Source organism: Sceloporus occidentalis, unplaced genomic scaffold (assembly GCF_023333645.1).
Source record: "Sceloporus occidentalis isolate IW3139 unplaced genomic scaffold, rSceOcc1.0.p SCAF_2, whole genome shotgun sequence".
Taxonomy (NCBI): Eukaryota; Metazoa; Chordata; class Lepidosauria; order Squamata; family Phrynosomatidae; genus Sceloporus; species Sceloporus occidentalis.
Genome location: NW_028316982.1, coordinates 5,064,840 through 5,086,387, shown reverse-complemented (window position 1 = coordinate 5,086,387; position 21,548 = coordinate 5,064,840). Strand labels below are relative to the sequence as shown.

At 44.4% G+C, this 21,548-nt stretch overlaps 1 protein-coding gene and 1 pseudogene across 8 annotated transcripts in view; one reads left to right on the top strand and one right to left on the bottom strand.

The window, feature by feature from the left end:
• TNK2 (tyrosine kinase non receptor 2) overlaps window positions 1-21,548 on the top strand; it is a 211,953-nt gene that overhangs the window by 112,427 nt on the left and 77,978 nt on the right. The window lies entirely within an intron of this gene.
• Window positions 1,792-2,509, bottom strand: LOC149317905 (phospholipid scramblase 2 pseudogene; annotated as a pseudogene).

Here is a 21,548-nt window from a genome sequence, read left to right as displayed (position 1 = left end):
TGACAGAAAATAATTGAGAAGCACTGCCCTAAGGTAAGCCTATCCTGAAGTTTTCTTTGCAAGATTTTATTAGAGAGGGTTTGCCATTGCCATTCTCTAAGTCTGAGACTTGCCCAAGGTCACATTAGGTTTAAATGGCCCAGCCAGGATTCGAACCCTGGTCTCCAGTAGTCAAACTTTCAAATCACTACCCCATGCTTGTACCTTCTCCATGCACAATCCAAAGATTCAATGATAAGCTTAGATTTCCATGTGTATATTCACATGAATCTTCACGTACATCTGTACGACGGGCAAGGTTAAGTGGTGGGATCAGTGAAACTGGATGCGGAAAGTGATGATTGTATTATTGACACTTGGCACATCATCATCATCAGATTAACACCGGGCATCAGCAACACTGGTAGTGATAGCCCAAACATCCTGGCCGTAAGTGAAGGCAGTTAACACATGATAACCATCTGTTACCCTGCACAGAACTTCTGCTCAACAGTTTATCACTGTGATTTACCTCGGAAGTACTCAAGGATGAGTTTCTGCTTTCAAGTAGGTGTTTGTTTTGTGCTGTTGTGCTGAAACCAGAGCATCCTGTGGCACCTTACAGACGTATTAACATTTAGCCACACACAATAGGTGCTTTGAGATCAGTGACAGAGTGTCCTGGGATGAAGTCTCCTCTCCCACTGATTTTTAAAAGAATATTGCTGTATCTGATGTCGGCTTAGTGCCCATTTGTTCTTTTGTGGAGAGACTGCCCTTTCTGCCCTACGCAGAACACAAAAGGGCATTGCCAACAGAGGATGGTATTACTCACATCAGTGAAAGGACCCCTGATGTGGGTGGCATTGATTGTGAAATCCTCCTGAGTTTGGAATAGGACCTGATCCTTTGTGTTTGTAACCTTGTAGATTGTAGCCAGTGTGGAGCAGTGGTTTGAGTGTTCGTCTGTGACTCTGGGGACCCGCTTGAGCATAAATACCCATTGGGTGACCTTGGGCAAGTCACACTCTCTCAGCCTCAGAGGATGACAATGGCAAACCCCCTCTGAAGAATGTTGCCAAGAAAACTCTATGAAAGGGTTGCCTTGTATATGTGTGTTGTGTGCCTACAAGTCATTTCCAACTTACAACAACTCTATTACGATAAGTGTAGTGACTTGAGGATTCAAATATAACTCTGGAAACCAGGGTTTGAATCCCCACTCAGCCATGGAAACCCACTGAGTGACCTTGGGCAAGTCACATTCTCTCAGCCTCAGAGAAAGGCAATGGTGGCAAACCCCCTCTGAGCAAATCTTGCTGAGAAAAATCCCATGATAGATTTGCCTTAGAGTTGCCATACATCAGAAATGACTTGAAGGCACAGAACAACAACCAACCCTGTGGAACACAATGGGACTGTCTACATATTTAAAAAAGGTATGACTTTTGGTTTAAAAGTCACAAAACACAAAGTCTCAATCAACAAATGGCATTGCCCCATGGCACTTGCACATGAAAGCAGAAGGACCCACTCTATATGTATACACTTGACTAATACTACTACTACTACTAATAATAATAATAATAATAATAATAATAATATAAACAAATATGGAGCAGCTTTCATAAATGGGGTTATGGTGCTATAGGTGCAAGAGATGTAGCGAGATTACCAATTTTTAAAATGACATTTTATCAGAAGCTCCATTTAAGGTACGCAAGGACAGAATTAGCACAGGGATTTCCTCTGGAGTAGTGCAGAAGACACCTGTTACCAGACCCTAGCTTTATTTTGATGGTCTTGGTAATCTTAAAAAAACATGAAATCTATGAGGAAGCATGTCCCAAGCATGACAGCTTTCATTTTAACATCGAGGTCTAGTGGGAACTGGATGCCAGAGTTATCGCCACCTGTAAATACCTCCTGCACCAAACCAGTCCACTGCTTAGAGATTAATGTGTTTTTCTCATCTTTTGACATCACCTCAAAACTAATATCTGCCCAACCTCAGCATACTACACAAGACCCAACAATTTTAAGTACATCCTCTCGAGCTTCATTCTGGATCCTGAATTTAGGCACACAGGGATGCCAGATCTGTTTAATAAATCCTATAGGTGTGCCTGGAAGGGCATAAACTTCACATACTTGCAAGCAGCAAGGAAAGCAGCAACTAGAGCATCTGAGAGGTCTCATGGTCTCTATGACCTCCTGGCCCATAATGTCCATGATTTTCGTTGTGAATGGTCATGATGGTCCACAGCAATTACGTGTGAAGCAGTTACTCTCCTCAGCTGCAAAGTAAACCCTTTACCCCAGCACATTTTTTATTTCATACTGTACTTGTCACAGGTTTCAAAGCCAGTCATGATTTCCAGAAGTTCAATCTGATGATAAATCAATATCTGATCAGTCTGGATTAAATACTCCAATCCAGGTTGGCAGGTGGAGGTGGTGCTGGCTGGCTGATATCTGGATGATAGCACCAGGGGTTTCCATTTGGCTGACTGAACTGGGGGAACCCCATATGCTGCTTAGTAGCCTATGGCTGTATATGATTTCTGTCCTGCAAAACCTGGTCCAGGAGAATATTGGCCTGGTTCTGGGACATACTGAGGATATCCATATAATGGCTGAGGTCCTGAGTATCCAGGCGCAGAGTTCTTTGAATCCATTTCCACTAGTTTGTTTCAAATTGTTTGTGTAAATAAAGGGCATCTTTTAGCCCTCTTGGTCTTGGAGAGAGGACTGGAAGTGCCAGCACAACCAGGTGAAAGTTATAAATAATTTTTGAAGATTATCAAGATCGTCCAAAAAGAGATTGGGTCTGTTAACAGCTGTCTTTTGGCTACTTCAGAGTAAGTCACCATGTTAATTCTGTCCTTGCTTACCTTAAATGGAGCTTCTGATAAACTTTCATTTTAAAAACTGGTAATCTTGCTGCATTTCTTGCACCTATTGTATAGCACCTTAATTCCATTTATAAAAGCTGCTCTGTATTTGTTTATATTATTATTATTTCTGTATGTCAAGTGTATGCATAATGTGCAAATGCTATGGGGCAATGCCATTTGTTGAATGAGGCTTTGTGCTTTGTGACTTTTAAACCAAAGGTCATACCTATTTTTTAATTTGTAGACAGTCCCATTGTGTTCCACAGGGCTTGTTGTTGTTGTGTGCCTTCAAGTTGTTTCTGATGTATGGCAACTCTAAGGCGAACCTATCAAGATCCTGGTTGCCTCAGTTACATCATGAGTCAAAGCCCGCCAGCTGCCAGGAACGTTCACAATGGGACTGACTTCTGCGTCAGCATGTGGATGATGGTGCTTTGGACCTCTGGCTTTTCTCCAAAGATATCCTCATTAGAGAGCTTCCATTATCTTCACGGTGACAACATGCCCTTGATCTCAGAGAACAAGAGTTGTCTTTAGGCGCAAGGGTTAGGTAAGAAGGACCGTCCACTCCAGCAGGCCAAGAAAGAACAGCTGGGCTTGAAAGCCAAACAAATACCGCTTTAAAAAAAATGGAGCCAGATGTTTCAATGGAAAGGGCTATTAGCCAAGGATAGATCCATAAGCCAAGAACTTGTTGCGCAATTTGCAGATCAAGACCAGATGCCCTTTGGAGAGGAAAGTAATTTTTGTAAAAAGTCTTCCACACAGGGGAATCCCATAAAAATGAAATATTATCCAACAGTTAAAAGTGCATTTCTGTCGCTTGTGTTGTGGAGTAGTCAAAATTCTTTCACGGGATATATACTTAAAGTCCTTCTTATATTTGAGAATATCCTGGTTCTCTTTGAAGCCTGTTAGATCTTTCACAGCCCCTTCAACGCTGAGAAAGGCCAGCTCTTCTTCACTTCCATGATCACAAAAGCTACCCACAAATTTTGGAGTGCAACTGTGGAGTTGCCGGCACCCTCAAGCTGCAAGGATCCTCAACCTCTTGCATTTCCAAAGCAGTCACAACCCACTTTTGGGTGAGCTTCAAGTTTTCCCAGGTCTCTTGTCAATAAGGCACGCAAAGGCATGAACTTCAAAATCTCTTTTTGTGGAAATCTAGCATGTCATGTTTTCACCTTCCGTGAAAAGCTAGTTTTCTGTGGGTGGGTGGGTAATTTCATCCCATGTTTATCTAGGATTTGGTTCCGTTGAGTTCAATGGGATTTTGTCCTTTTAAATTATTGCATGTTTTAATTAATGTGTTTGAATTGACAAAGTTCATTGTTGATTTGTTGTTGCTCCCCACCTCGATCAATGGGGAGAGTCGGTAAAAAACACAGATTATTATTATTATCAATGTTGTTATATTGTTGTTGTTTTTGGTGTTGTGTGCCTTCAAGTTGCTTCCAACTTACACAACAGACAAACCAACACAGGATTCTTGGCAATTTTCTTCAGAGAGGGTTTGCTATTGCCGTTCTCAGAGGCTGAGACAGTGTGACCTGCCCAAGATCAGCCATTGGGTTGCCATGGTCGAGCCACTTTGCTTCTTAGCAAATATGGATATAAACTATAGTTTCTAAGAGATGTGCAAGTTGTTTGAGATTCCATTTTCCTGTGTTACATTCATCCATTGTCTCTCAAGGATGCACAACTGTTGTGCATTCAGACAGAGACAGTTGTTGCTTCTAGACGCCCGCTGGAGACAAACAGACACTTCCAATGTAATAAGTGATGCAAGAACACATTCAGATTGGAAGCTACACCAACCAATGTTGTTGTGTACCTTCAAGTTGTTTCCAACATACGGCAACTCTAAGGCAACCCTATCATGGGATTTCCTGGGGTTTTCATGTTTGCTTTGATCCAAATGTCAGGACTGTGTGTAGCAGAGAACCTTGCGCTCATGAGCCATTTGAATGAGAAAATGTAAACCTAGTCATTCATAATTTTGTCCCTTTCTCTCTCTTACACACACACACACACACACACACACACACCTTTCTTTTGTCCCACTTTCACCAATAAACAAACAGGTTTGGCAGGATTTTGCAATGGTGCCAAAACCCACCACACCTGTTTGCTAGCAAAGAAAGAAGTAACCCCCAGCTCTCTCAGGGCAAACTATTAGCAATCAGAGCTTAGAGATGTACATAATATGGGAGTTGTTATGCCTTTCTCTTCTCTCCCCTCATTTGGGAATGGTACAGTCTAGCTAAGTCAGACCTGCAGGAGTTACTTTTTCTCTTATGTGTCCATTAGCATTTGGTTCTCAAAGAAAAATCAGGATTGGACAGGTTGTTGTTGTGTGCCTTTTAGCCATTTCCAATTTATAGCGACCATAAGGCCACCCTATCAAGGGATTTTCTTGAAAGATTTGTTCATTGCCATCCTCTGAGGCTGAGAGAGTGTGATATGCCCAAGACTTTCCCCCCAAAGTATTCATTAGCTTTTGGCTCTGAAAGAAAAATTTGGATTGGACAGCAGAAGCTCTTAAAAAGAGCACAAAGCATCTTCATGGAGAGATAGGAAAATTTGCTTTTTGGTGGCTACAATTCTCAGAATTGGGAGTTGTAGTCCCCTCCAGGTAATTTTCCAAGATCTCTTGGGAATAACTAACATGTGCCCGTCAGTATGTCTGCAGTTGTAATTTCTGCTCAAAGAACAGCTGGCAAAACGACATGTCCCATTTTAGGAGAAAATGTCATGATGTGAAGGTTCAGGTGTATATGTACACAAGGAGGTGCTGAAAAGATCTCAGCCCAGCCAAAAACTGAATGACCAAGAACCATGAAACTTACATGCTATTCCACATATTCACCCCAAAATTCGACACACTTGGCACATTGTTTCTTAAATTTCTTTAACCCTTCAAAATAAAATTCTGATGTCTGAAATACTTCTCTGTTGCTGTCACATCTGAATCATTTGGAAATTTCCTTCCTTTTGAACAATCTTAAAGGTTTGTAAATAGGAAATAGTCAGAGCAAGTACTGGTGAGTAAGATGGATTGTCTATATGCACTCAAAACCCCAAATCTTCAAAACATCCATTCCCTTGCCGGCCCTGTGAGCAGGTAGGTTGTCCTGCAAAAAGAGAACAGCTTTCACAGTTTCCTTTGCCTTTTTCCCTTCAGTGCCCTCTTTAATCGGCACAAGAAGTTATAATAGTATTCTGCATTAACTGTTTGGTCCTTCTAAGAATGGTCAATCATCAAAATACCTTCCTTATCCCAAAAAATGGTGGCCATGTGCTTTCCTGCTGAACATTGAGTCTTGAACTTTTTCATTCCTGAAGAACCCAAGTGCCACCACTGGAAGGAGAACCCAAGTATCACCACTGTGGCCCTAGCCTTGCCTGCTGACCTTTGAGTCTTGAATTTCTGTGGCCTTGGTGAACCCAAATGCCATCACTGTAAAGAGAACCCAAGTGTCACCATTGTGGCCATGGCCTTGCCTGCTGACCTTTGAGTCTTGAGTTTCTTTGGCCATGGAGAATCACTGCAAGGGCTGTTTGGTCGCTGGATCATAGTGATGTAACCATGTTTCATCAACAGCAACATGGTTCTATCACTGATCTGAAAAAATCCAGAAATTTAGCTATTGTAAAATTGGCAGTTTACAAAACAGAAGAACACTCTGTTTCAGGGTACACTAACAAAATTAGGTTCAGATTTTGGGAAGTGGCTCTGGACAAGAACTTTTCTGAACCTCCTTGCATGGTATCTCAGATCTCAGGATTATGTGTCATAAGCAGAGAGTCTCCACTTTTCTTTAACATCAAGTTACTCGTCTTTATGAGTGAGAACCTCAGAGCTTTGGACTGTTCTGGTCAATGAGAAAAAAGTATTGGCCTGTTCCAGACTGCCAAAATAAAGCTGCTTGGGGTCTCTTTGGAGGTATGCTGTTTAAATGATGCATGCACCCTAAGAATCCGGAAGCTGCACCAAAGCTGCACTCCAGTGCTTAGGAATGGAGTGTGGCTTTGGCGCGACCTCCGGACTCTTAAGACCTATGCATCATTTAAATAGCATACCTCCAAAGAGACCTGAAGCAGCTTTATTTTGGCAGTCTGTAACAGGCCGTAGTAATACAGTCAGCCCTCTATATCCTTGGAGTCTTTACCCACAGATTCAAGTATCCATGACTTGAAAATATTCCAAAAATATAGGGGAAACATTTGATTTTCCCATTTGATATAAGGGACACCATTTTACTATCCATTGCATTTAATGGGACTTGAGCATCCCCGGATTTTGATATCTACAACAGGGGTAGGCAACCTGCGGCCCGCGGGCCGGATGCGGCCTGGCGAGGTCTTGGGACCGGCCCCAGCCCGATCCTGCCGCCGATTGCCGCCGGGGCCTTTGGCGTCTCACACAAGGGGCATGGTGGGGCAATTGTCTATAGAAGCCTCAGAAACATGCATTTATCTTAACATTTTTTTAAAAATCAAGAAATTTTTTCGCGTGTCCTCCATTTTTTATTTAAAAAGTGCCCTCCATTTGAAAATTTTGTCCTACGTTTGTCCTGGCTTATTTATTTATTTAATTTTTTAAAAATTATTTAATTATTTATTGTTTGGCTTCGGCCCCCCAGTTGTCTGAGGGACAGCAACCCGGCCCCCGGCTCAAAAGGGTTGCCTACCCCTGATCTACAAGATGCCCTGGAACCAACCCCCAGTGGATATTAAGGGCCTAGTATAGAAGTTACGGAAGGATCTTGTCTGTATTCCATTTGTGCATCATTTTCTCCCTTTAAAATGGATATTATTTGTTTCCTGGGGGGCTCTATGTTCATTTCAGAGTCCCCTTACTTATATGCACATGTTCTGTCTGTACCCTTTTTGTGTGTTTGTATTGTAACAGAAACAAGGGCACTGCTGGCAAATGTGGTTTACTGACACAGCAAATCCTTTATGCAGAACTGGATTTTCATTACGAGCAGGTTTTGCTATGAGCAAATGTATATATCTTATCTGTATAGGCTGATTCTCTCTTATTTGGAATTCTGAAATCCAAAATACTCCAAAATCCTAAATTGTTCACATGGGTGGCTGAGATAGTGACACTTTTGCTTTCTGGTGGTTCAGTGTACACTAACTTTGTTTCATGCACATTATTTAAAATAGTGTGTCTAAAATGACAGTGGGCCCTTCGTATCCCCAGGGATTTGGTCCCACAACCCCCCTCCCCACAGATACCAAAATCTGTGAATGCTTAAATCCCATTAAGTATAGTGGCATAGTCAAATGGTATATTTTAAATAAAATAGCAAAATCAGAAAAACAGCAAAATTTGCTTCTTGAAATTTATATATATATATTAATATTTTCAAGCCTGGATGGTTGAGTCCATGGATAAAGAATCTATTGATACTCAGGGCCAACTGTACCTTCAGAGTATGTGTATAAGGTTTAAAAGTTTGAATGATTTTCATGTTTAGACCTGGGTCCCATCTCCAAAGTATCTCCTGATGCAGATGCAAATATTCCAGAAGCTGAAAAAACTGAAACCCAAAATACTTCTGGTCTCAAGTGTTTTGAATACAGGTTACTGTACAGAATACTGTAGCTCTTAAGCAGCAAATAACTCTCCATATGCCTTGAAAAATTGTTCTTTCATAAGACAAAGCCTTTCCAACAGCCCTGTAAAGTAGGTCAGCATTATCCTCTCATTGTAGAAGTGAAAGCGGATGGCCCAACAGCACAATCCTGTACTTATTTAATCATATGTAAGTCCTACTGAAGACTCACTTACATTCAAGAAAGTTGCTTACAGCACAATATTGCAGCCCAAAGCAATCTAGTCCAAGGGCAACCTCCTGGACATACAGTCTCAGGCTTAAAAGTAGCAGTTGCTAAACAAAAACATTTGAAAGGAAGATTGGAAAGTGAAACAGCTGAATCAGAATCCATTCACAAATTCCAATCTTTGGGCAGAGACAGTGGTTTCTTGGCACACTGTGTATGTCGCTAGTCACACAGATGAGAGCTAGCAAGGTGTCGTGGTTTGAGCGTTGGACTGAAGAACAGGGTTAATTTCCGCTTGGCTGTGGAAATGCACTGGATGACCTTGGACAAATCTTGCCAAGAAAACCCCATGATAGGTTCACCTTAGATTTGTCATAAGTCTGGAACAACTGGAGGACACACAATAACAAATGCATTAATGCATATACAAAAGGAATGTCAAGACTGTGATATAGTCCCATTGAGAACCAGCATGACGTAGTGGTTTGAACAATGGACTATGACTCTGGTGACCAGGGTTCAATTCTCTGCACAGCCATGAAACCCACTGGATGATCTTGGGCAAGTCACACTCTCTCAGTCTCGGGGAAGGACATGGCATACCTCTGAACAAATCTTGCCAAGAAACCCACATGATAGATTCGCCATAAATCGGAGTTGTAGACACACAACAACAAATAGTCCCATCATGCACATAAATTAATCACAGGAAGTAATTCATGCGAAATGCATGATTCGGTGCTGATAATCCTGTTGGAAAGGGAGGCATCCTTAGATAAAGTTGTTGAATGAATCAGTACTGCTATGGCTATAAGCAAAAGAAATGTTAAAACTCTGAAGAGCAGTAGTTTGGGTGTAGCACTACAACTCCAGAGACCAGGGTTCAATCCCATGCTTGAGCATAAAAACCCACTGGGTCACCTTGGGCAAAGTACACTCTCTCAGCCTCAGAGGATGACAATGGCAAACCGCCCTGAAGAAATCCTACCAACTAATTCCCATGATAATATCGCCTTAGGGTCACCATAAGTCGGCAACGACTTGAAGGCAGACAACAACGATAGGTACCTCCATGTTGCCATTTAGTCCAACCTCATCCCAGCTCAAGAATCCAAAGTAAAAGCATCCTTGAGAAATCAAGGATGCAAAGGGATCTTGCAGTGCCTTTGAAACTAACTATGCAGAAGATATTGTAGCGTAAGCTTTTGTAGGCTTGGTCTGCTTCCTCAGAGGCAAGTCTACAAAAGCTTATGCTTGAGCTCCTTTTGCACAGTTAGTCTCAAAGGTGCTACAAGATCTCTTCCAGACTAGCATGGCTATGTCTTGAATTCTACCTACCCAAGAAATAAAGTCTGGTTTTAAAGTCGCCAGAAGTCAAAAATGTCTTGGAAACAAGCAACAAACAACAAAACTCTGAAAGGCTTGTGGAAGGGGGGCTTGCTTCAAAGTGAGGGCCAATACTAGTTTTCCAGAAACAGTCCAGTCTGGGAGAGATCTTGTAGCACCTTTGAGACTCATCGAAAGAAAGAAGTTGGCAGCATGAGCTTTCCTAGACTTAAGTCTACTTCCTTAGATGCATCTGGAAGGAAGTAGACTTAAATCTAGGAAAGCTCATGCTGCCAACTTCTTTCTTTTCAGTTAGTCTCAAAGATGCTACAAATCTCTCTACTTACTGATTCTACAGACTAACATGGCTATATCTTTGAATTCTTCTTTTGCACGGTGAGTTTCAAAGGTGCTACAAGATCCCTTCGCATACTGATATTCCAGACTAACACAGCTATATCTTGAATTCTACCCACCCAAGAAATTATGGAGTTTATCACACAGGGGAAAATGTGGAGTTTAAACAGTGATTGACCCATGAAAATTGCACAATTGACATTAAAATGAGATTAAAATAAGATTTAACACAAGAGCCATTATCTCGTGAATAACAAGGGAATAACCAGGCAATAAACAGCAAAAAGTTGACAGCATGAGCTTTCCTAGACTTAAGTCTACTTCCTCAGATGCATTTGGGAGGAAGTAGACTTAAATCTACGAAAGCTCATGCTGCCAATGTATTTCTTTCAGTGAGCCTCAGAGGTGCTTTTTTGCCTCCAAGTCACTTTTGACTTCTGGAGACCTTAAAGCCTGACTTTGCAGTTTATCACATGGGAGAAAATTGGAAGTATAAATGGTGATAAACCCATGCTAATCCCACAATTGCGCCAATGGTTTTGACACATCATGTTCAAAGTGATATTATCCTGTAAATAACCTGTGATAGTCCCACAATTTTGCTAATGGTTTTCATATGCCGTTGAGATTAAATATGATTAAAGTGCCATTATCCCATGAATGACCAGAAAAGAAACAGTTAGTCTCAAAGGTGCTACAAGATCTCTCCGTGTACTGATTCTACAGATTAACACGGCTATATCTTTGAATTCTTCATTTGCACAGCAAGTCTTAAAGGTGTTACAAGATCCTTTTGCATACTGATATTCCTTGTTTCAAAGCAAAGGCAGATACTGGTTTTCCAGAAACAGTCCAGTTTGATTCTTGTTCCAGTGTAGCTTTTTCCATCGTTTCCCCCTTTCTCTTCCACCTCCACAATTCCCTTATTTCTGTTTGCATTTTCCGCCTGCCCTCGACCACCCCTTGTCTCCCCCCAGACAGTCTCCAAAGACCCCAGGATTGCCATTTCCTTCTTCTGCAGCCCCCGTCCCTTTCTCCCGAGTGCAGCATTTCGGGTCTTTCCCGATGCACAATCCAGACAGACATCTTTTGGCTCAGGACCCTTTCCAGCCCCCGACTTCTTCTCTGGCAGCCTCTGGCTGAGTCCGGTACGAATGTGGAATCGTTCAAGAGGGAGAACAGAAGCTGCTCTGTCACCCACACGTGCCTCTGGGATGCTGGGAACTGGGCCAGGAGACCCATTACTGTCAATTAGATGGAGCTGGGGGCTAACTAGGGTTCATCTGTGTTCTGGGAAAAGCGAGGGACAGCTGCCGCCTCCATTGTTCAGCTCATTTTTGCACCAAAGCCCGTGACACGCAAACCCAGGGATGCAAAGATGTGGAAGCGAGGACCTCGAATGCAAGTGGTTCTTTCAAGCCAAGCATCTTAGGGGTGTTTAGAGCCAGGTCTGAGAATACGATTTCTTGTTAGAATCATAATGAGATGTCTGGGAGATGAGTTGTAGTAGTTGTTGTTGTTGCTGTGGTTGTGTGCCTTCAGGTTGTTTCCAACTTATGGCAACCCTAAGGTGACTATCATGGTGTTTTCTTGGCAAATTTCTTCAGCGGGGGTTTGCAACTGCCATCCTCTTAGGCCAGTGGTTCCCAACCTGTGGGTCGGGACCCCTTTGGGGGTTGAATGACCCTTTCATGGGGGTCGCCTAAGACCATTGGAAAACACCTATTTAATTACAGTTATGAAGTAGCAATGAAAATAATTTCATGGGTTTGGGTCACCACAACATGAGGAGCTATATTAAGGGGTCGTGGCATTAGGAAGGTTGGGAACCACTGTCTTAGGCTGAGAGAGTGGGACTTGCCCAAGGTCACCCCAGTGAGTTTACATGGCTGAGCCAGGATTCGAACCCTGGCTTCTAGAGTCATAGTCCAATTCTCAAACCACTATGCCATGCTGGCTCCCTTGGAGATGAGACCCGAGTCGAAACACAAAATTAATATACAGTCAGCCCTCCATACCTGTGTGTTGTAAACCACTTAGACACTGCTAGTTTGGTATGAAGTGGTATATATGAGGCTGTTTGTTTTTTGTTTGTCCTTTCTGGGAGAAAGGCGGCATGCAGATGAAATGAATAAATAAAAATAAATAAATGTAATCCATGGATTCAAGCATCTGCACTTTGAACATATATTAAAAATATATAAACGCCAAAAAGCAAACTTTGATTTTGTTATTTTATATAAAACGACACCATTTCCCAATGCCTTTGTATGTAATGGGATTTGATCATCCATGGATTTTGGTATCCATGGGGGGTCCTGGAACCGAAGCACAGCAGATACCAAGGGCCCGCTGTTTCTTTCATATACACCTAGCCTGAAAGTAATTTTATTTTAAATACTTTTGTGCATGAAACAAAGTTTGTGTACACTGAAACATCAGAAAACAATGGAGTCACTCTCTCAGCTAACCATGAAACTAGATTTTGGATTTTGGAATGTTTTGGATTTTGAAATTCTGGATAAGTGAGACTCAACCTGTACAACTTTTATGAAGCCCGCATCCATTGTGGTCTGAGTGTTGGGGTAGGACTCTGGAGACCAGGGTTCAGATCTTCACTCAGCCATGCAAACCCATTGGGTGGCCTTGGGCAAGTCACACTCTCTCAGCCTGAGAAGACAAAGACAAATCCCCTCTGAATACATCTTGGCAAGAAACTCCCATGATCAGTTGCCTTAGGGTGAGTGTTGTTCAGGACTCCGGAGACCAGGAGTCAGATCTCTAATCAGCCATGAAACCCACTGGGCAACCATGGGCAAGTCACACTCTCTCAGCCTTAGAGGAAGGCAATAGCAAACCTCTTCTAAATAAATCTTGCAAAAAAAATGATATGTTTGCCTCTGAACAAAATTTGCCAAGAAACTCCCATGATAAGTTTGCCTTAGGGTGAGTGTTGGACATGAAATCCACTGGGTGACCTTGGGCAAGTCACACGTTCTCAGCCTCAGGGGATGGCAATGGCAAATCTCCTTTGAATAAATTTTGCCAAGAAAATCCTATGATAGGTTAGCTTAAGGTCTCCATAATTTGGAAGCAACATGAAGCAAACAACAGCAGCTTTTGCCTGCTACCATTTGGTTGTCTTTGACTGGAGCGCCCATTGTTCCCAGACAGTGGGATGGGAAGGCTAGTATGATATAATTGGGGTGGGTAGGAGGTCATGCTTCAACCTCTGACCACTAAAAGTTCAGAGGAAAGGGTTTGTGGAGTGGAAGCACGGTTTGAGAGCGCTCAGTTACTACTAAGGACCATATAGACCAACCCTCTTCGGCCGTGCAGGAATACATAGGATCCTAGAGGTGGAAGTTACTACTAAGGACCATATAGACCAACCCTCTTCGGCCGTGCAGGAATACATAGGATCCTAGAGCTGGAGGTTACTACTAAGGGCCATATAGACCAACCCTCTTCGGCCGTGCAGGAATACAAAGGATCCTAGAGGTGGAAGTTACTACTCAGGGCCATATAGGCCGACCGTCTTCGGCCATACAGGAATACATAAGATCCGAGAGCTGGAAGTTACTACTAAGGGTCAAATAGGCCTACCCTCTTTGGCCGTGCAGGAATACAAAGGATCCTAGAGCTGAAAGTTACTACTAAGGGTCATATAGACCAACCCTCTTCGGCTGTGCAGGAATACATAGGAGGATCCTAGAACTGGAAATTACTACTAAGGGGCATATAAACCAACCCTCTTTGGCCTTTCAGGAATACAAATAAATCCAGAAAGTGGGAAGGGAAAGGATTAACTGGGATAATTGGGATAATTTGCAATGGAAAGAAGCTGAGGACAAAGGGCAAAAAAGAAAGTGAAACTGGTACATTATTAAAAGCAGGTGAGAAATTGGGAAGTCAGAAGGTTTGAAGGAAAAACACAGCAAAGTGCATGAACACAGAAATTACTATTTAACACAACCATAACAATAGTAGGACTGCCTTTTGCCAGCCTTTTTGGACTCTCTGCTGCTGGTTTTGCCTCCTTGGCCTGCTGCTGCTGGACTCATCAACAGGGAGCTGGTTCTTCATCATCCTTCCATTCTCTGCTGCAGATGGAAGGAAGGAAGGAAGGAAGGAAGGAAGGAAGGAAGGAAGGAAGGGGAAAAGGAGATTTCCCCCTGAGTCTGGAGCTGCCTCTTGGGCAGAGAGGAGGGTGGCAGGAGCAGCAGGGCCATGCCAGTCTCAGGCAGCATCAGAGACCCATCCTCTGCCTCTGGCTCCAGGAGTCTAGTCCTGGATTATTGGGAGCCCTCCTCTTTCATGAGAAGGGAGGGAGGGAGGGAGAGGGGAAGGGAAGAAGGGAAGGGAGGAGGGGAGGAGGGGAAGAAGGGAAGGGGAAGGAGGGAAAGGAGAGAAGGAAGGGGGAAGGGGAAGAAAGGAGGGAAGGGGAAAGAGGGAAGGGAGGAGGGAAAGGGAAAGAAGAAGAAGAGAGGAAGGAGGGAAAGGAGAAGAAGGGAGGAAGGAGGGGAAGGAAGGAAAAGGGATGTAGGGAAGGAAGAAAAGGAAGGAGGGAGGGAGGGAATGAATAAAAGAAAAAGGGAGGAAGGAAGGAGAGAAGGAAGCAGGTAGAAAGGAAGGACAGAAAGGAAGGAGAGAAAGAAGGAAAGAGGGAAGGAAAGGAGTAAAGAAGGAGGAAAGGAAGGAAAAGGGATGTAGGGAAGGAAAGAAGGAAGAAAAGGAAGGAAGGAGGGAATGAATAAAAGAAAAAGGAAGGAAGGAAGGAGAGAAGGAAGCAGGTAGAAAGGAAGGACGGAAAGGGAGAGAAGGAAGGAAAGAGGGAAGGAAGGCAGTAAAGAAGGAGGAAAGGAAGGAAGGAAGGAAGGAAGGAAGGAAGGAAGGGACCAGAACTTCTTTTTGGGTGGTATGGATATATATTTTATAATAAATTAAACTCTAAGAAGCCGTTTAATGATCATTATATCAGGCACTCACTACTAAGAGTATGGCTTGAGTATTAAATCTAAATGTTGTCCAGTCCTTCCGAAATGGACCTCCATAAAGGAAGCTTTTTGTAACCGGGTTCAGCTAAGCCAAGAAAAATGGGGAACGCATGAAAATCTGATAGATCAAAAGGGCAAAAGACATACAAATAAAGCCACAAGAGCCATTGATATCAGAAGGCCTTGGCTGTGCCTGGTTTATTTATAGACAGATTAGAGAAAGGTTTATAATGGATGTCAAGACTTTAGCAATTGGCGAAGCGGATATGGAATTGGAAAAATTTGTTAAATCAGATTTTTTATAAAATGTTATTAAAAATTGAATTAGAGGATGAACAAGTCAAAACCCAGATGGTGAAATGGGCACATGATTTGGGACAAAATATAGATTTTGCTCAGAAATGGAAAATGAAGACCATAAATAATGTAAAGGACTGGTTGATAAAATGGTATGATGTTCTAGAAACTGATCAATTAAAACATTTCTTAAAGAAGAATTCAATGAATCCGTCTGAAAAGCAATGGAAGCCTTTGATAAAATGTTTAAAAACAGAATAGGGAAAAGACTTCACTTTTGGACCGGAGTGATAAAGATATTTGGAAAACAGTGACTATACTTTAAATCATCCACAAATAGATGGAGTTTACAATCCTGTCTGCGATTGGAGATACTTCTTGCAAATGGAGCATGTTTCCTTTTAGACTGTAAGGAATATATTTCACTGTGAATAATGTCTGGAGACCTCATTGAATACTAAAAGGCAGGAGACCTCCAGAAAAAGAAGGAAGAGGAGATATGGCTTAGACATAGAATGAGATTTCTCTATGGCTTCTTAGGAAAGAACATGAATTGTATGTCTGTGTTTACATTTGAGATAGCATTTCTTTTTTAAAATTTAGTGAAGAATATATTTTAAAAAAGAAAGGAAGGAAGAAGAGGATGAAGGAGAAGAGGAAAGAGGAAGAGGAGGAAGAAGAGGAAAGGAGGAAGGAGAGAAAAGAGAGGAAAGAGGAGGAAGGAGATGAAGGGAAGGAAAGAGGGAGAGGAAAGAGGAAGAGGAAAGAGGGATAGGAAAGAGGAAGAGGAAAGAGGAAGTGGAAAGAGGAAGAGGAAAGAGGGAGAGGAAAGAGGGAAAGGAAAGAGGAAGAGGAAAGAGGGAGAGGAAAGAGGGAGAGGAAAGAGGAGGAAGGGGTGGAAGCTGGCGCTTAGGGGAGCCCGGCCAACTGACCAGCAGCGGCAGGATGGAAGGGCATGGTGGGCAGGGCCTGCTGGGAGATATAGTGCTCTCTTCCTTCCTTCCTTCCTTGGCTGAGCTCAAAGCACCCGGCTGGACTCTGGGAGTTGAAGCCCCAGAGCTCAATCCAGACCCGTGTTTCGGTGCTAGCACTCTCCTCATCTTCTCCATTGGTGCAGACTGCGTCCCGTCACTGGAACCCGGGACAGGCAGCTCGACCTGGACGGGACATTTTCAGCCTGGGTGGAACCGGTGGGATTGTCCCGCCCCAAATGGGGAAATGTCCGCACCCAACGTCCGAATGGCACAGCGAAGAAAGGCGTGATGGCATCATCTTCTTGACCAGAGGCAGCAGAGAGTCCTAAGACGACGAGGGTCCTTCGGGCACCCTTTGGCTCTTGTGGAGGGGTGCCGGGTATGCCAGTTTTATTTCCCCAGGTTTCTAGGGCTTCTTCGAAGGCCCTGGGCAGCTGGCATCCCCTGGGCTTGAGATACCCAGCTTCGTTGGCTTCTGCGTGGTCTCTCCACAGCCGCCACGTCCTGGTCAGAGGCCACTTGCGCTCTTGGCCTTCCTCCTCTCTGGCCAGTTGCCACCTCCTGCTGAGGGATTTGAGGCAGGTGGGGCTGGACCCTGCTGAAAAAGCCCTCCATTACTTGGAGCACGGAGGCCAAGGTCTGTGCGCTGTCTTTGCCCTCACGCGTCTTCACCTGGACTCCGCTCTTAAAGTCCTCCAGGGCTTGATATATAGACAGCAAATTCTGCCTGTTTTCCTGGTCTTCCGCCATGTTGATGGGCCAAGCCTGAGCGAAGAGAGGCACCTGGGAGAATGAAAATGGTGTCATACTCTGCTCCCAGAACATGGACATGGTTTCTGACTCAGGGTCAGAAACGGCGGACCTGCGACTGAAGGAGTGGACATACTGGGAGCAGCCTCTGATGCAGTGGACATGACTAAACTTACAACTGAAGCAGTGGACCTGCTGGGACCTAATGCTGAAGGAGTGAACATGCTAGGGCATGATGGGACCTGATGCTGAAGGAAGGAGTGGACATGCTAGGACATAATCAGACCTGCGACTGAAGGATGGACATGCTGGGACCAGCCTATGGACATGACTGACTTGCAACTGAAGCCAGTAGACATGGACTTACCGTGGCATCTGATTCTTGAACCAATTCCAGGTACCGGTTCAAAAAAACCCGTGGTTCCCACTATGTTTGTGCCGGTTCCAGGAATCAGTTTGGGTATCGGCAAGTGGCGAGGGGAAGCTTGATGGCCCATCCCGTCACTGGCTTCTCTGGCCCCCAAATCCCCGATCCAGCCTCCTTACCAGCTTCTTTGGCCTCTGACCGGGTTCCCTGCGACCTGTTTTAAAACTTCCCGCGGCTGGGGAAGCCGGAAGAAGGTCTCAGAGATGCGGGGGGGGGGGGGGGCAGGAAGGAGGTTGCAAGGCTTCCGGTTTCTCTGTGACCTCCTTCTGGCCTCTCCTGCGGGGGGGGGGGGGGGATTTAAAATAAGGTGCAGGGAAGCCAGGCAGTGGCCAAAGAAGCCAGTAAGGAGGTTGGACCTATGATTTGGGGGCCAGGAGAGGCCATGGTCCAGGCTGCTGGCAGGAACCAGGGCGGATTCAAATCCAATTCGAACTCGCCTGGTTCCCACTTGGGCTGAATCGGTTTATTTCAATCCAGCCCAAAAAACACTGCAAAAAACCAGGATCTTTTTGATGCTGGCTAAATGGGCAAAACTGGGCAAACGGCTTGGTACCCCTTTCTGAATCGATTTCTAAAATCGGATTCAGTGGGAACCTTTAACCCAGGCCCCGATCCCGATTTAAACGTAGTGGGAACAAGGCCCAGGGACTTGCAATTGAAGCAGTGGACAATATGCTTGGACCTGCTGAGAGTGACCTGGGACTGAAGCAGCTGCAGACATGTTAGGACTTGCAACTGAAGTCATGAAACGCTGGGACCTGTTGCGAATGAAGCGGTGGACATGCTAGGACTCACTGGACCTGCTGCTTTCTCTGCCGCACCAGGGATAGGTACATATTATCATCTCATGCACACTGTATACTGAAATAGGCTGGGATTCTCTAATTGCAGTCCATTTGAGGCAGACGTAGGCTGCATCCATACTGCATGAATAATCTAGTTCAACACCACTTCAACCTCCATGGCTCATGGCTATGGAATTGTAGTTTATTTTGGCACCAGGGCTCTCTGACCAAAAAAGCGGAATGTCTCACAAAACTGCAGTTCCCAGAATGCCATAGCATTGAACAATGTCAGTTAAAGCAGCACTGTCAAACGGCATTAATACTGCAGTGGAGACACAGCCAGAGAAAAAAAGAAGAGCAAATAGGATTCCTTACTCCTCTGCTCCATAGCTAGCCCTGGGTGAAGTTATGGGACGAAGACTGCGATGGAGAATCCCAGCCATCCTCACTCAACGAATGTGACACGAAGCCAGAAGGAAAAGGGTGAAAAAACCCATCATCCCTGTGAATCCAAAAGCCCCTCTGCTTTGACCTTCCAAGCCCAGGCCCCATTGCAACGCTTGAGGGTACCTAGCCCTTGCTTTCCCAACTCCAGTCCAAAACCACACTGCAGTAATAATCCTGTTTGAGACCGCTTTAACTGCTCTGGCTCAATGCTAGGGAATTCTGGGAAGCCTTGTTTTGTGAGACATTGAGCCTTCTCTTTGTAGTCTGGTGCCACAACAAATTACAGTTCCCAGGATTCCCTAGCGTTGAGCCCAGGCAGTTAAAGCAGTGTCAAACTGGATTATTTCTTCAGTGTGTTTTGGACCTCCGTAAGTACAACTGAAGCTGTGATGCCCATGAACGTGAAAATACACTCTGCTCTGGCTCTGCTCTAAATCAATAAGCTATCTAAGGTGTTGAACCCTTTTCTCCAAAGATGGAGATCGAAAACAGTGGGCAATGCTTACCCCTGTCTGTGTGCCACGGTCTTTCTTTTACGAATGAGGGAAGGGATCATTCCAAGCAGCCTATGTATAACCCAGAATTGTATGAGAAGTACGGCAAAGAAGGTGATGAAAAGCCAGACATTTTCTGGTTGCTTTTCCCGCCAAATCCACAGGTTCCCGATGAGTCAGCCAGACATATCCGCAGGATCCTCAATGGGTAAGTCACCCTCATCCACAGGCTCCTCAATGGGTTAGTCACCTTCATCCAAAGGCTCCGCAATGGGTTAGTCACCTTCATCCAGAGGCTCCTCAATGGGTTAGTCACCCCCTTCCAGGAATACTGAAATTCATTTCCACTACAAGAGCAGAAGGACCCATGACGGGTCTGTTGGCAAAAACGTTCTCCGTCCACAGTGGGGAAGACCAAAAAGGCCAGAGCCAGGAGAGCAAACAGACTGGAGCCAGCCATGTTGAGATCTCAAAGCCCAACTGCCCAAGTGGATGCATCCTGGAACCTTTGCAGCCATGTAACTGACCTCCCATTGTGAGTTCCTATGATCCATTGTGAGTTCTGATGAGCTGTCATGGTTGACTCAGAGATATAGAGCCTTGTTAGTCTGTAAAATCAGTGTCTCGCAGCACCTTTGAGACTAACTGAAAGAAAGAAGTTGGCAGCAGGAGCTTTCCAATTGCATAAGGCCACTATGACCACGATGTTGATATCTGTTCTGATAGCATAAGACCGTAACATCTGTTTTATTGAATTGATAAAATCTTTTCCAGCATTGTACAGTGGGCCCTTGGTATCCACTGGGTTTGGTTCCAAAATCCACATTCAAGATGCTCAAGTCCAGTTGCAGCGGTCCCTCCTTCTCCACGGATTCTCCAAAACAAACCAACCTATTTTTATGTTGATGTGTTGACTGCATTTCTAGCCTGCTTTTCTCCTGGGTCAGGCTATTGGCTAGGAAGGGCTGATCCGAGGCAGAGAAGAAGGGAAACTCTCTTTCTCTGTGGCCACCAGAGTCACAAGATGGGAGACTTAGTGTCCTTGCCATTTATCGGGATTTGCGGAATTAGCAAAAATATCCTTCCTCCAGACTTTAAAGCAAAGCACTCCTTAGCGCTGTGTCTACATCGCACAACATCCCATTATTAGATCAGTTTCATACCAGCTGAGCCTCCATCCTATGGACTCCTGGGATTTGTGGTTTTGTATGATATTTTAGCCGCCGCAGCAAACTAATGCACATCCCAGGATTTCTATCAGATGGATAGAAATCCTGGGACCTAAACCAGTGTCAAGCTGCATGATTTCTACAGTGCAGATGCACCCAAAGTTAAACCCACACTGGTAACGTGGGCTGTATCTACACTGCGGAAATGAATGCAGTTTGACGCTGCTTCAAGCGCCGTGGCTCAACGCTACAGAAAGCCTGAGATGCGTAGTTTTTGTGAGACGGCTTTGGTGCCACAGCAAACTGGGCATCCCAGGATTTCCATAGGATGGAGCCGTGGCAGTTAAAGCGGTGTCAGACTGCATTGATTCCCACCTTTCTCCCAGATTGGGACCCAAGGGGGCTTTCAACAGATATACACACACACATTAAAACAACACTTTATTTTAGGGATCCTAGAGCTGGCAGTTACTATTAAGGGCCATATAGGCCTACCCTCTTCGGCCGTGCAAGAATACATAGGGTCTTAGAGCTGGAGGTTACTACTAAGGGCCATATAGGCCTACCCTCTTCAGCCATGCAAGAATACAAAGGGTCTTAGAGCTGGAAGTTACTACTAAGGGTCATATAGGCCTACCCTCTTCAGCCGTGCAAGAATACATAGGGTCTTAGAGCTGGAAGTTACTGCTAAGGGCCATATAGGCTTACCCTCTTCAGCCGTGCAAGAATACATAGGGTCTTAGAGCTGGAAGTTACTGCTAAGGGCCGTATAGGCTTACCCTCTTTGGCCGTGCAAGAATACATAGGGTCTTAGAGCTGGAGGTTACTACTTAGGGCCATATAGGCCTAC